Below are 13,425 nucleotides of genomic sequence, written 5' to 3' on the forward strand. Positions count from 1 at the left end.
AAAACAGCATACCAATATCCCTCATGAACATAACAACAAATATGCTAAAAAAAAATTGTGTCAAACTGAATCCTACAGTATACAAAAAAGATAATTCATCATAACAAAGTGTGATTTATCCAAGCAATATAAGGTCAATTTAACATTTCAAAAATCAATGTAGTATACTATATTAACAGAGTAAAAAAGAAAAAAAAGTGATTATCTTAATAGTCACAGAAAGAATTTGACAGGAAATTAGGAATAGAAGGAAATTTCCTCAGCCTGATAAAGGACACTTACGTTTTCATGGCTGACATCATAGTTAATGGTGAAAGATTGAATCTTTCCTTCTGAGATCAGGAAAAGTGAAGGATGCCTGCTCTTACCTGCCCTATTCAACACTGTGCTGGAGGTTCTAGCCAGTGCAATAAGGTAAGAAAAAGAAATAAAAGGCATCCAGACTGGAAAAGAAAAAGTAAACTATCTTTGCTCTCAGATGACATGATGGTCTGTGTAGAACATCTGACGTAATCTAGTAAAAAGCTACTAATACTAATGGTAATAAGTGAGTTTAGATACTAGCAACAAAAAATCAAAATATTGAATTAAAAAATATGATTTATAATAGCATCAAATATAAAATATTTAGGGATTAATTTGACAAAAGTGGTGGAAGACCTGCCCACTAAAAACTACAAAATATTCTCAAGAGAAATTAAATAATACTTAAATAAATGGAACTCTATATCTTGTTCATGGGCCAGAAGACAATATTGTTAAGATGACTATCTCCCCCTAATAAATCTATAGATTAGCCATAATCCCGATCAAAATATCAGCAGGTATTTTATAGACATTAAAAGCCGATTATAAAATTCATACAGCAATGCAAAGGACCTAGAGTAACGAAAACAACCTTGGGAAAAAAAGAAAAAAAATCAGAAGACAAACACTGCCTGATTTTAAGACTTATTGTAAGGCTCAAGTATTCAAGAGAGCAGAGTAGTGACATAAAGTTGACAAATAGATCAATGGAACAGATAAGAAGTCCAAAAATGCACTCACACATGCAGAGACAACTGAAATGCGACAAAAATTGAAAGACAATTCAGTGGAGAAAGGATAGCCTTTTCCAATAAATGGTGCTGGAAAAATTGCATAAGTATATGGGGGGAAAAAAAACCTTTAATTCCTGCCTCACATCACATACGCAAATTAACTCAAGATGGATTTGAGACCTAAATACAACCGCAAAGTCTATTAAAAAATTCTAGAAGAAAATAATAGAAAACCTTTGTGATATTGGGTTAGGAAAGCTTTCTTAAAAATACCACCAAAAGCATAATCTATTAGAAATAATTGATAAATTGGACTTAATTAAAATTAGAAATTTCTGCTCTTTCAAAGACACTGAGAGAGTGAAAAGACAAGCTTCAAACTGGAATAAAATAGATGAAAAGCATACATATGATAAAGTACTTGTATACAGAATAGATAAAGAACATTCAAAAATCTATAAAAAGAACACAAACAACCCAAGAAAAAATTTGAACAGACATATCATGAAATAAAATATACAGATGAAAAGTAAATACATGAAAAAATGCTTAGCATTATTAGTCATTAAGGTAATGGATATTAAAACCACAGTGAAGTGTCCGTACACATGTATTAAAACAGCTAAAATTAACTGACTGTATCAAGTGTTGGCGAGGATGTGGAAGAACGGGAACTCTAGTACACTACTTGTGGCAATGTCAAATAGCACAATCACCTTGGAAAACAATTCCTTAAAAAGTTAAACATCCCCCTACTATATGATCCAGCCATCCCATTCTTAGCTATTTATCCAAGAGAAAACTAAGCGTATGTCCGTACAAAGACATGTACTGGCAAGTTTACAGCAGCTTAATTTGTAATAGCCCCAAACTGAAAACAACCAAAATATCATCAACGCATGAACTACTAAACAAATTGTGACATACCGTACAGTGGAATACTACTCAGCAATAAGAAAGGAACGGAGTACTGATACACACAGCAATGTGGATGAATCTTAAGATAATTATGCTGAGTGAAAGAAGTCAGACAAAAACTTTTAAAAAGTATATATTATTTGATTCCATTATATAAAATTTTAGAAATGCAAACTAATCTATTGTGACAGAATGCAAATCAGTGTTTACTTGGGGATACGATGCAGGTGAGTTGTAGGTGAATGAAGAAGGGATTATAAAGGTGCTTGAGGAAACGTTTATAGATTATACATGTGTTCACTATTTTGATAGTGGTGATGGTTTCCCAGTTGTATGATGTATAAATATGTCAAAACTTATCAGACTGTACACCTTAAATAGTATAATTTATTGTATGTCAGTTATACAAATGAACCTGCACTGAATCCTCACTAACTCAGCCTGATACTCAATTTTTCAAAAATCAGAACTCCTTTGACTATTTTTAGTTTATTTTTTATTGTTTCCTAAAACAAAGTTTCCACTCAAATTATGTAGATCCCTCAACTGTCTCCATGTGATATCCAGTACCACCATTAGACCCAAGTAGGAGGAGCCCCTGCCCTGGGCCACCTACTTTTAAGGACTCCACTTATTACAGACACACATCAGTAAATTTAAGTAAGATCCCATGGTTGCCTGTCACTTGGCATCCAGCACACAGCTTTGGAACCTGCAGCCCAAACCCTAAATTGCTACTCTCAGGATTAGCACAGTACAGTCCCCAGGAAAACCTTCTTGTGATCTCTTGCCTTACGTCCTTAAGATAAAACTCAACTATGCCATGCACTCCTATCATTTAAAAAAAAATATGCTTTCATCTGAAAATTCTGTTTATTTCTTTATTTATAAAGTATATACATTGTAAAGTACAGACCACTGTATGAACATATTATGTATACTATAAATCATTACCAAAAAAAAAATTCAAAGAGAAAAACAAATCTAAGTTTTAATACTTACTTCCCTCATTACAAGGAATCATCTTGGACATTCCCAGAGGTGCAAACACCCTACTTTGGTGACCACTGAAATAGCCATTAGAGACAAAAGAACAGTTAGAGAAAAGGGGAAAAGAGATTTAATTGACAACTATGAGACCTGGAAAGAAATATTATGAAACTGATATATTGGAAAGAATAGAGGAAGGAAAAGAACTTCTGTCTTTATAGAATTTGAGAAAATCAAAGGGAATCTACTTCAGACAGTACCTAACAACAACAGGCCTAGCCTTCCTATAAACTTCTTTGAAACTGCTTATAATCAACTATCATGTCTGCCTTAGTTAATTGATCCACCAACACAGTAAGTGACTAACCTTGACAAGATGAGTTGAATTAGTGACAAAGCCAACCAGGAAGATTGGAGAGTATTGATGACTTTGGGAATTTTCAAAATTTTGAAGATCTAATACTGCATTTTATTAGTTAGTGTGTTGTCATTTATATAGATATGAATAAATTGATACAGTGCCTAAGACACAAACAATTTAACTTTTATAGGTATCTGGCTTTAGTTCCCAAGAAACCTAAAGTGCAAAGGATCAAGCTAAAATAAATGGAGGGTGCTTATGCCTGCATTACATTGCCTAAAATTGCCTTTTTCTTCTCCCTCTCAGTGGTGAAGAGTTATTTCCAGCCAAGGACGGAGCTAATGAAGTCTCCAAGGCCAACTTTCCTCCAGCTCTTCTCACTGGCCTTTCTTTCTGGTCACGTAAGCTGCTTCTTTGCCCATTCATTTATCTGTGATCCCAGACTCCACACCAATTTGCCAACCCCATGAGAATCAGGGCCAAGTTTCCCCCTCCCTGCTGAGAGCTCAGCATGACACTTGCCTCTCCCCTGTGGTCTTCTTCTAGTTCTTATTTCTTCAGCTCATACATGCAAACCCATATGTCTTAGTCATCTAATGTTGCTATAACAGAGATACCACACGTGGATGGCTTTAACAAAGAGAAATTTATTCTCTCACAGTCTAGGAGGTTAAAAGCCAGAATTCAGGGCACCTGCTCTAGGGGAAGGCTTTCTGTCTCTGTCGGCTCTAGAGGAAGTTCCTTATAATCAATCTTCCCCTGATCTAGGAGCTTCTCTGTGCAGGGACTCCAGGTCCAAAGGATGCCATCTGCTCCTGGCACTACTTTCTTGGTAGTATGAGGTCCGCCTGTCTCTCTGCTTGCTTCTCTCTTTTATATCTTAAAAGAGATTGACTCAAAATACAATCTAATCTTGTAGATTGAGTACTGCCTCATTAACATACCTGGCTCTAATCTTGCCTCATTAACATCATAGAGGCAGGATTTACAACACATAGGAAAATCACATCAGATGACAAAATGGTAGACAATCATACAATACTGGGAATCATGGCCTAGCCAAGTTGACAGATAGTTTTGGGAGACACAATTCAATCCATGACACCATAGTAACTTCCAGACCAAGGACTCCCCAGTCATGTAGACTGTTCATCTGGTAACTTGCCACTGCTACCACCTGGGAAGTCAAAAGGAGCTTCATCTAAGCTTTCTTTCTTCCTCTTTCCTGGCTTTGTTTGTAAGAACTTTTCTGGCTAAACACACAAACACAGTCGCCGTTGAGCCAATTTCAACTCATGGAGACCAAATGTTTGTCAGAGTAGAACTGTGCTCCATAGGATTTTCAATGGCTCGTTTTTCAGAAGTAGATAAGATCAGGTCTTTCTTCAGAGGTGCCTGGGTAGACTCAAACCTCTAATGTTTCAGTTAGCAGCAGAGTGTGCTAACTCCACCATCCAGGGACTCTTGCATAATGCAAGATTCTCTAAAATCTTCCTTTCTTCCAGTGGCTTTACTCCTAAACTTGTCTATCAGGTCTCGTCACCAACTTTCTTTTTTATTTTTTGAATCTTTTTTTTTTAATTGTACTTTAGATGAAGGTTTACAGAAGAAATAGTTTCTCATTAAACAGTCAGTACACATATTGTTTTATGACATTGGTTAACAACCCCACTACATGTCAACACTCTCCCTTCTTGAACTTGGAGGACCTTTTTTTTTTTTTTTTTGGTGAAAATATACATAGCCAAAGATAGACCGTTTCAAAAATTTCTACATGTACAATTCATTGACATCGACTACATTCTTCCAGTTGTGCTGCTATTCTCACTATCCTTTTCCAAATTATTCCATCACCATTATCTTCAACTCACTGCCCCCTAGGCTTCCCATCAAACCTTCTGAGTTGCTGTTGTCAATCTGATCTCACATAGATAATTCTTTTTTTTCTTTTTTGTACTTTAGATGAAGGTTTATAGAATAAAATAGTTTCTCATTGAACAGTTAGTACACATATTGCCCTATGACAATGGTTAACAACCCCACGACATGTCAACACTTTCCTTTCTCAACCATGGGTTCCCTATCACCAATTTTCCTGTCCCCTCCTGCCTTCTAGTCCTTGTCCCTGGACTGCTGTGCCTCATTAGTCCCGTTTTGCTTTATGGGGCTGTCCAGTCCCTGGCTGAATGATGAACCTTGGGAACGACTTCACCACTGAGCTAAAAGGGTGTCCGGAAGCCATACTCTCTGGGTTTCTCCAGTCTCTGTCAGGCCAGTAAATCTGGTCTTTTTTTTTGTGTTAGAATTTTGTTCTACATCCTTCTCCAGCTCTGTCCAGAACCCTCTGTTGTGATCCCGGTCAGAACAGTCAGTGGTGGTAGCCGGGCACCATCTAGCTGTACTGGACTCAGTCTGGTGAAGGCCTTGGTAGCTGTGGTCCATTAGTCCTTTGGACTAATCTTTTCCTTGTATCCTGTTCTCTTCATTCTCCCTTGCTCCTGAATGGGTGAGACCAGTGGAGTATCTTAGTTGGCTGCTCACAGGCTTTTAAGACCCCAGACACTACTCACTAAGGTAGAACATTGTCTTTAAAAACTGTTTTATGCCAATTCAGCGAGATGTTCCCCAAGATCATGGTCCCCACACCCCTCCACCCAGCAATTCAGTCCCTCAGGGAGTTTGGATGTGTCTAGGGAGCTTCCATGAGCTTTCCTTGTACAAGTTATCATCACCAACTTTCCATCACAGTTCCACACAGCCCAGTCTTGGGAGAACATCTTTCTGCAGTTGCACAGCTAGCTCTTAGTTTCTTCAAGCAAAATGTCTTCACATGCGGTAGCATTTGTTCACTGGATGCAAGTTCAACATTTCTAATTTCATCAGACTGAACATTTCCCTAAATCCACAGGGCACTGGGTTTAGAGTTTTACTTGTAATGCCCCCCTTGACTAAGAAGTCTATTCTTATCAGCAAGACTTTCCAGGCTTTTTTCATGCTTTGAACATGCTGGCCATAACTCAAACCCATGAAATCTTAATCTTTGAATGTTAACCTGACAAACATCACATTGCCCTTGCCAACAACTCCAACCTAAATATGGATCCCCCATGATTGTACCTATACACCTTGTCTCAATACAATTTTCATGGCTACTAACTTGTCCATAGTATTAAAGTTATCAGTGTTTAATGTAAAACTTGATTTGTTTTTTATCCAGTATCTTTCCTCTTTTCCTTTGAGTAATATTACTATCCTTTAATCATGCTTTTCTAGAGCAGGAGATTTTTGTCTTTGGCTGATTGCATACACCTGGAGATGATACAGCTTGAATTTTCTAAACTGGTTCTCACGTACGTGATTTTTTTTTTGTTTGTCGTATAGCCTGTTTATTATCGCAATATGAGTTATTTCACTTCATAGCCCTGCTAAAGTTTTAATAAAAATAAACAGATTAGGAAAAAAAAAATTAGGGATCATATATTTGTTTGGGCCTAGAGAAATAGGTCACTAAAGAGAAGAAAAAAGGATCTAGTATGGGGCATTTTAAGAACGTTCATCCCTGGACAGTGGTCCTGATGATGTGGCAGATGTGTCTTCATTCCTCTTTTGGAGAAATGACAAATTCAGTTTTTCATCTTTTTTTTTGTAAAAATATTTTTAAAAATAATTCGATACTAGGTGCAATTCATCTGACAAAAATATTAAATGGAAGTAGAGAAACACTAAAGCAGCCCAAACGGTTATTCACAGAAGCTGAGTTAACTAACAGGTAACAGCAAAGTCAGGGATGGTAAGGAAATTGTAAGATGGAGGCGCTCTGTAGGGGAAAACAAGAACAGAGTGAAAGGAGAGAAGAAAAACACGAAGTAGATGTGAAAATCACTAAAAATAACCCACCACTTGCTGCGGGATTGAAGCCAGATCTTTAAGTGCTGGCAGCAGCTCTCCTTCAGGGAGCGAAGTATTTTTGAATATTTATTTTTATAAAGCAGGTGTTATCCCATAAAGCAAAGGCATCTTCTTCCTGAAGAGCAATCCTGTACCATATACAGAGGGGCAGATTAACCTGTAAGCATCGTATGCACGGGTTTACTTGTGTTTACTTACTAACTAATCTATAGTGCACAATTTCACCTGTGCACTACAGATTAGTAAGCACAAGTAAGCCTGTGCATACCTTGCTTATTGAGTAATCTATCCCTGCATATACATACATGTGCACAAAATATACTAACATATGAGAGGAAAACACATTGTTCAGGACTTCTAAAGAAACTGAACGTTTTTAATTTCTAAGAATATTCAAGAGTATGCCTTTCTTTTATGTCATTCCATACAACTCTGTTGATTTCCAAAAATACATTGTCTGTTTAAATGCTCTTCCAGAATTGAAATATAATTTGCAGAGGTAAAACAGTGAATAGTCATTTAACTATATAGAGTTTGTACGTGCTCCATGCTGTGCTATAGCCTTTGGGGGAAAATAAAGACATAGAACAAACTGTCTATGCATCAGCAGAGTTTCTGCAATCAGAGTTTATAGAGTGTAAAACAGTTAAATAATGCAAGTGGTGTAATGAATGAAAATATGATTAAATGACAACAAAATAATTTAGGTTATAGATAATAAACACAGCAATTTATAAGAGAACAACTTTGCTGTAGGGTGGAACTTTATGAGTGTAATTTAGGTAAACAGGGAAGAAGGTTTGTTAGTGCTCAGAAAAGGCATAACTAGAGGTCTGGAGGTGTCCATACAGGGGAGGATAATTGTATTGCTGGAGGACAATTGAGCTGACCATTCTATTTGGAGGCAGAGATCTAAAGCTAGTTGGGAGGCAGAAATGAACCCAGGAGTAAAAATTCGTTAGATTCATAAACCGAATGAATTCTCCATAAGCTCCTTCATTTCTCTAACCACAACAGCCCAAGAAGCAGCACAGACATTTCTGTGAAATGCTATCTTATCCACAGAGTCTAGGATGAGGACATTCCTGGAATACCAGAAGAAAAGTCAAGAGCTCAAAAGGTGCTATGTGGGATTTTTATATCGTCCAATACCTTAGTCATCATGTGTACAAACAAAGCAACTAAAAATAAAGGGAAAACAAAGAATTGTTAGACTGAAACTACATTCATCATGTTTCATGGATATTGAAAGGCTTCTGTGAAAATTGGAGCGCCTGCTTTGCTGTCTATATGACTAGGCAATGTAGTCTTTATTGTCAAGTCAAAATCAGTATGATGAATATGAAGTCAACAATTCAAGATGGTTCTTCTTGAAGGTTAACACTGTACAAGTTGCTCTGAGGGAAGAAAGCATTCCAGACAGTGAAAATGGTTCTCAAATTCATTGGGCATCAGAGTCACAGGAAACCTGGGGTGGGGCCCAGGAATCTGCTTTTTAACAAGCATCTCAGGTGCAATTGGCCTTCCAGGTAATGACAATAGAAGAGGAAATGTTGTGTACATTACCACTTATTTCCATAATTATTAAACAGGTTTAATAGGAAAGAGGCTTATTAACAGTGAATATCTGTTTCAACTTCTGGTCACTTACTGAAGTTAGGAACATCTCAGCACTTGTTAAAGCTTATTACCATGTTGTTGAAAGAAATCAATAGATAAATAGCCTAAAATAATTTATATATGTTTTCACAACAACAGTTGATCAGTGGTCTCAATTTAAATAGCCCCATTACTGGCTGAGTTTCGTGTTTTTACACCTTATCTCAACTAGCTTTGGAAATTGGGTGATAAATGAAAATGGACCTTTTTAAGTCCATTCCTAAGGTTTTAAAGAAAGAGGCTGAATGTTATATTGTTTTTTTTTTTTTTTTAATCACTCACTATTCCCAGGAAATTGACATGTGACTGCAGGCTTATTCATTTAGCCCAAATCCTGTGTCATCTAGTATAAGCTACTCTCAAACTAAGGTCCTTTTCTCTGTGGTCATTTGTCTTTCATTCAACCTCTAGCATCGCACAGAGGTTGTTTTATAACTGTTGAGGAAGTAATAAGATATGGGGCCTTAGAGACATATTAGTTGGTTGTGATTGGGGTGGCTGAGGATACCAGCTATTCACCTCTTCAAGCAGGACTCAGCATTTAGAAAAATAAATGCAGAGTTTTGGTGTAGTGAATTACTATTGTATGGCCCTTCTAGCCATGATCATGTAATCCCACAAAATGATTGGGTGTGAATATGCAAATAAGGTGCTTGTGACCCACTGAGGGGATTGGACAGCCTGCTAATAATGCAAATAAAGTACATGGAGCTGTTGTGGGGGTGGAGCTATGCAAATAAGGTGCTGTGGAACTCTTGTAGGGGATTGGTCAGTTTTGCCATCCCACTAGGCTTAAAGGGAGCCAATCTCAGAGACTGAGGGGATGGGGGACTTCACTACCATCAAGAAGAACCAGGAGCAGAGGACATCCTTTGGGCCCAGGGTCCCTGTGCTGAGAACCTCCTAGGCCCAGGAGACAGGGAAAGCTGTAATGCTGTAGGTGGCAGCAGCATGAGACAGCCAGAAGATGGGAGTGAGACTGCACAGTGTGCTTCTCAGCCCACCAGAGCAAAAGAGCAGAAAGCCTTCGGGCAGGAGGCTTGCTGGTGGAGCAAGCTGCCTCTGGGCACTTGTTGGCAGAGATAAGTGTGCCGACCTATGGAGAGAGAGAGCTGAATGCCTTTGGGCAGGAGGCTTCCTGGTGGAGTAGGGCTATTCCGGGCATTTATTGACAGAGCTAAAGAGCTTTGTAATACTTGCTCAAGCAGGGCTGAGGGCTGAGGGCTGAGGGCCGGGGGCCGAGAGAGGCCTGCTTGCAGGCACGGCGGCAAAGAAGCTGCCCTGATTAAAGAACAGTTTCCTGAATTGCAACCTGTTACTTCCCTAATAAATCTCATAATTGTAAGTGTGGTCTGTGAATTCTGTGTAGCCACTGCAATGAATTATTGAACGAAGTAGGGAAGTAGAGAGTGCCTTGGAAGGGAAGGCTGGTATCAGAATTGGTAAAAAGGTTTGAAGAGATGGCTGATGTCAAAATTGGTAAAAAAAAAAAAAAAAGGTATGTCTGAACCCTACCTCCTGAGAATCAGCTTTGGGCTGATCCTGGCCATTATTTCCCGCTGAAGTTAGACAGGTTCTGATGCTGCTACTACCATCAGCATTTCACACAGACGCAAACACACAAAGGAACCAGAAAATAAAGCATATGAGAAGGAACATTAAAGCCAAGGGAGGATACAGCTTGTCACGAGCATCACGCGATGCTGGGAGCTTTGCCTTCCTTTTGATTTTCATCACCCGCCTCTTCATCAATCTATTGTCTCTTCCTCATGCTGACTATGCCCAGGCAGTTCACAGCTTTGGAGTGATAGTGTGGACTAGTGTAGGCACAAGGCTTCTTTGTATAGGATCACCCAGAAAATTGGGGACAGTGGCTGAGTTAGAAATGTACTTTTACTCTTTCCTGTTTTATCTGGTTTTAAGGAGTCCCTGGGTACTGCCAATGGTTAATACATTTGACTGCTAACTAAAAGTTTGGCAGTTCAATTCCACCCAGAGGCACCTAGGAAGAAGGGCCTGGTATTCTACTTTTGAAAAATTAGCCATTTAATAATAAATAAATAAAATTAAAAAAAAAAAGCCTTTGAAAACCCTGTGGAGTACAGTTGTACTCTGACACACATGGGGTCTTCATGAGTCAGAATGGATGGCAACTGGTTTGGTTTTGGTTTACCCTATTGTAACCAAGTGGTGATCATAGCTGAAAAGCAATGCTGTGCCTTAACGACCTGGCCAGAGGAGACAGAGATGGGTTTCGTTTTTATCTCTTGCTTTGTCTGCAAAGCTACTTAGTTAATAGAGTTTGCTTATTTATAAATTTTATCTTAATGTTTTATAATACATGCTGCTTTGAGACTATATTCCTGAGAGTATTGCTCAAAGTTGACTGTACTTTAAAAGCACTATATGGGACAATTTTTGTCTTTTTCCGCGAAGTACAATCTGAGACCTTGGTTTAGCAAGTAGAATCGACCTTGTTTTTGCATTGAATGCTGTCATGAGGGTAAAGACACCTTCAGGCTTTATTCAGACTGGGATGCCTTGTCTTTCAGTACTGACCCAGCCAGGCCCCTGGGCTCCGTCATTCCTGCTGCCTTTGCTGTCAGGAGATGATCGGCAGGTAGTGATTTTTCTTGGCTGGGAAACAGGCTTCTGTCAGTCTTTGAGACATTTTGTTCCCATCTCTAAGTAGCAATTTATGAAAAGCAGGGAGATGCCCCAATAATTGCTGCTGTAGGTCTTGCAATTTAAAGTCATTAACAGGTGAGAAAATTTTGTACCGATTCCAAAGAAAGGTGATCCAACAGAATGCAGAAATTATCAAACAATATCATTAAATCACATGCAAGTAAAACTTTGCTGAAGAGCATTCAAAAAACAGTTATAGCAGGACATCGACAGGGAGCTGCCAGAAATTCGAGCCTGATTCAGAAGAGGACATGGAACCAGGGATATTGTTGCTGATGTCAGATGGATTTGGGCTGAAAGCGGAGAATACCAGAAAGATGTTTACCTGTGTTTTATTCACTATGCAAAGACATTTGATTGTATGGATTATAACAAATTATAGACAACATTGTGAAGAATAGGAATTCCAGAACACTTAATTGTGCTCATGAGGAACCTGTACATAGACTAAGAGACAGTTGTTCGAACAGAACAAGGGGATATTGTGTGGTTTAAAGTCAGGAAAAATGTGCTTCATGATTGTATTCTTTCACCATGCTTGTTCAATCTGTATGCTGAGCAAATAATCTGAAAAGTCGGACTATCCGAGGGAGAACAGGGCATTAAGATTGGAGGAAGACTCATTAACAGCTTGCGTTATGCAATGACACAGTCTTGCTTGCTGAAAGCGAAGAGGATTTGAAGCACTTTCTGATGAAGAGCAAAGACTACAGCCTTCAGTACGGATTACACTTCAACATAAAGAAAAAAAAATCCTCACATCTGGACCAATAAGCAATATCATGATAAACGGAGAAAATATTGACATTGTCCAGGATTTCATTTTACTTGGATTCACAATCAACATCTATGGAAGCAACAGTCAAGAACTCATAAATGATGTGTTGCATTGGCAAATCTACTGCAAAAGACCTCTTTGAAGTGTTAAAAAGCAAAAATGCCACTTTGAGGACTAAGATTCACCTGACCCAAGGCATGGTATTTTCAACGGCCTCCTATGCATGCAAAAGCTGGACAATGAATAAGGAAGACTGAACAAGAATGAATGCCTTTGAATTATGGTGTTGGAGAAGAATATTGACTATACCATGGACTGCCAGAATAAGGAACAAATCTGTCTTGTAAGGGGTACAGAATACTCCGTAGAAGTGAGGATGAGAAGACTTCGTCTCAGGTAGTTTAGACATGTTCTTAGGAGGGTCCGGTCCCTGGAGAAGGACATCATGCTTGGTAAAGTACAGTGTCAGCAAAAAAGAGGAAGACCCTCAATGAGAAGGCCGCAACAATGAGCTCAAACATAGTAATGATCGTGAGAATAGCGCAGGACTGGGCAGTGTTTCTTTCTTTTGTACATAGGGTCGCTATGAGTCAGAACCTACTTGCCTGCATCGAACAACAATGACAACAGTGACAGGTGACAAGGCAAAAATATCTAGGGTATAGAATCTCCTTTGTTTCTTTTTCTTTGCTCTGCTGGGCTCAGTGGGTATACATTCACGTATAATTGTGTATACTTCAAAAACAGCCACATGTGAACTGTGACTTACCCCAGAATTGAATCTGTAGACTTAGAAATATGAGCTTTCATAGTTCAATAAAACTGGTTTAATGCAGCTTTACTAAAGATGACACAAAATTGCTCCTAATCTTGTGAAAGAAGTCGAAGAGAAGTTCATATTCAGTACAGGATTCTAGTATACTCATCTCCCGTAATTGGAAAGACTCATAATCTTTTGCTTTTGAGCTTGATCTCACAGACACATTTTTTTTTTTATATTTTATTGTACTTCAGGTGAAGGCTTACAGAACAAATAGTTTCTCATGAAACTGTAGTACACATATTGTTTTATGACATTGGTT

This window comes from Trichechus manatus, unplaced genomic scaffold, assembly GCF_000243295.1.
Source record: "Trichechus manatus latirostris isolate Lorelei unplaced genomic scaffold, TriManLat1.0 scaffold00004, whole genome shotgun sequence".
Lineage (NCBI taxonomy): Eukaryota > Metazoa > Chordata > Mammalia > Sirenia > Trichechidae > Trichechus > Trichechus manatus.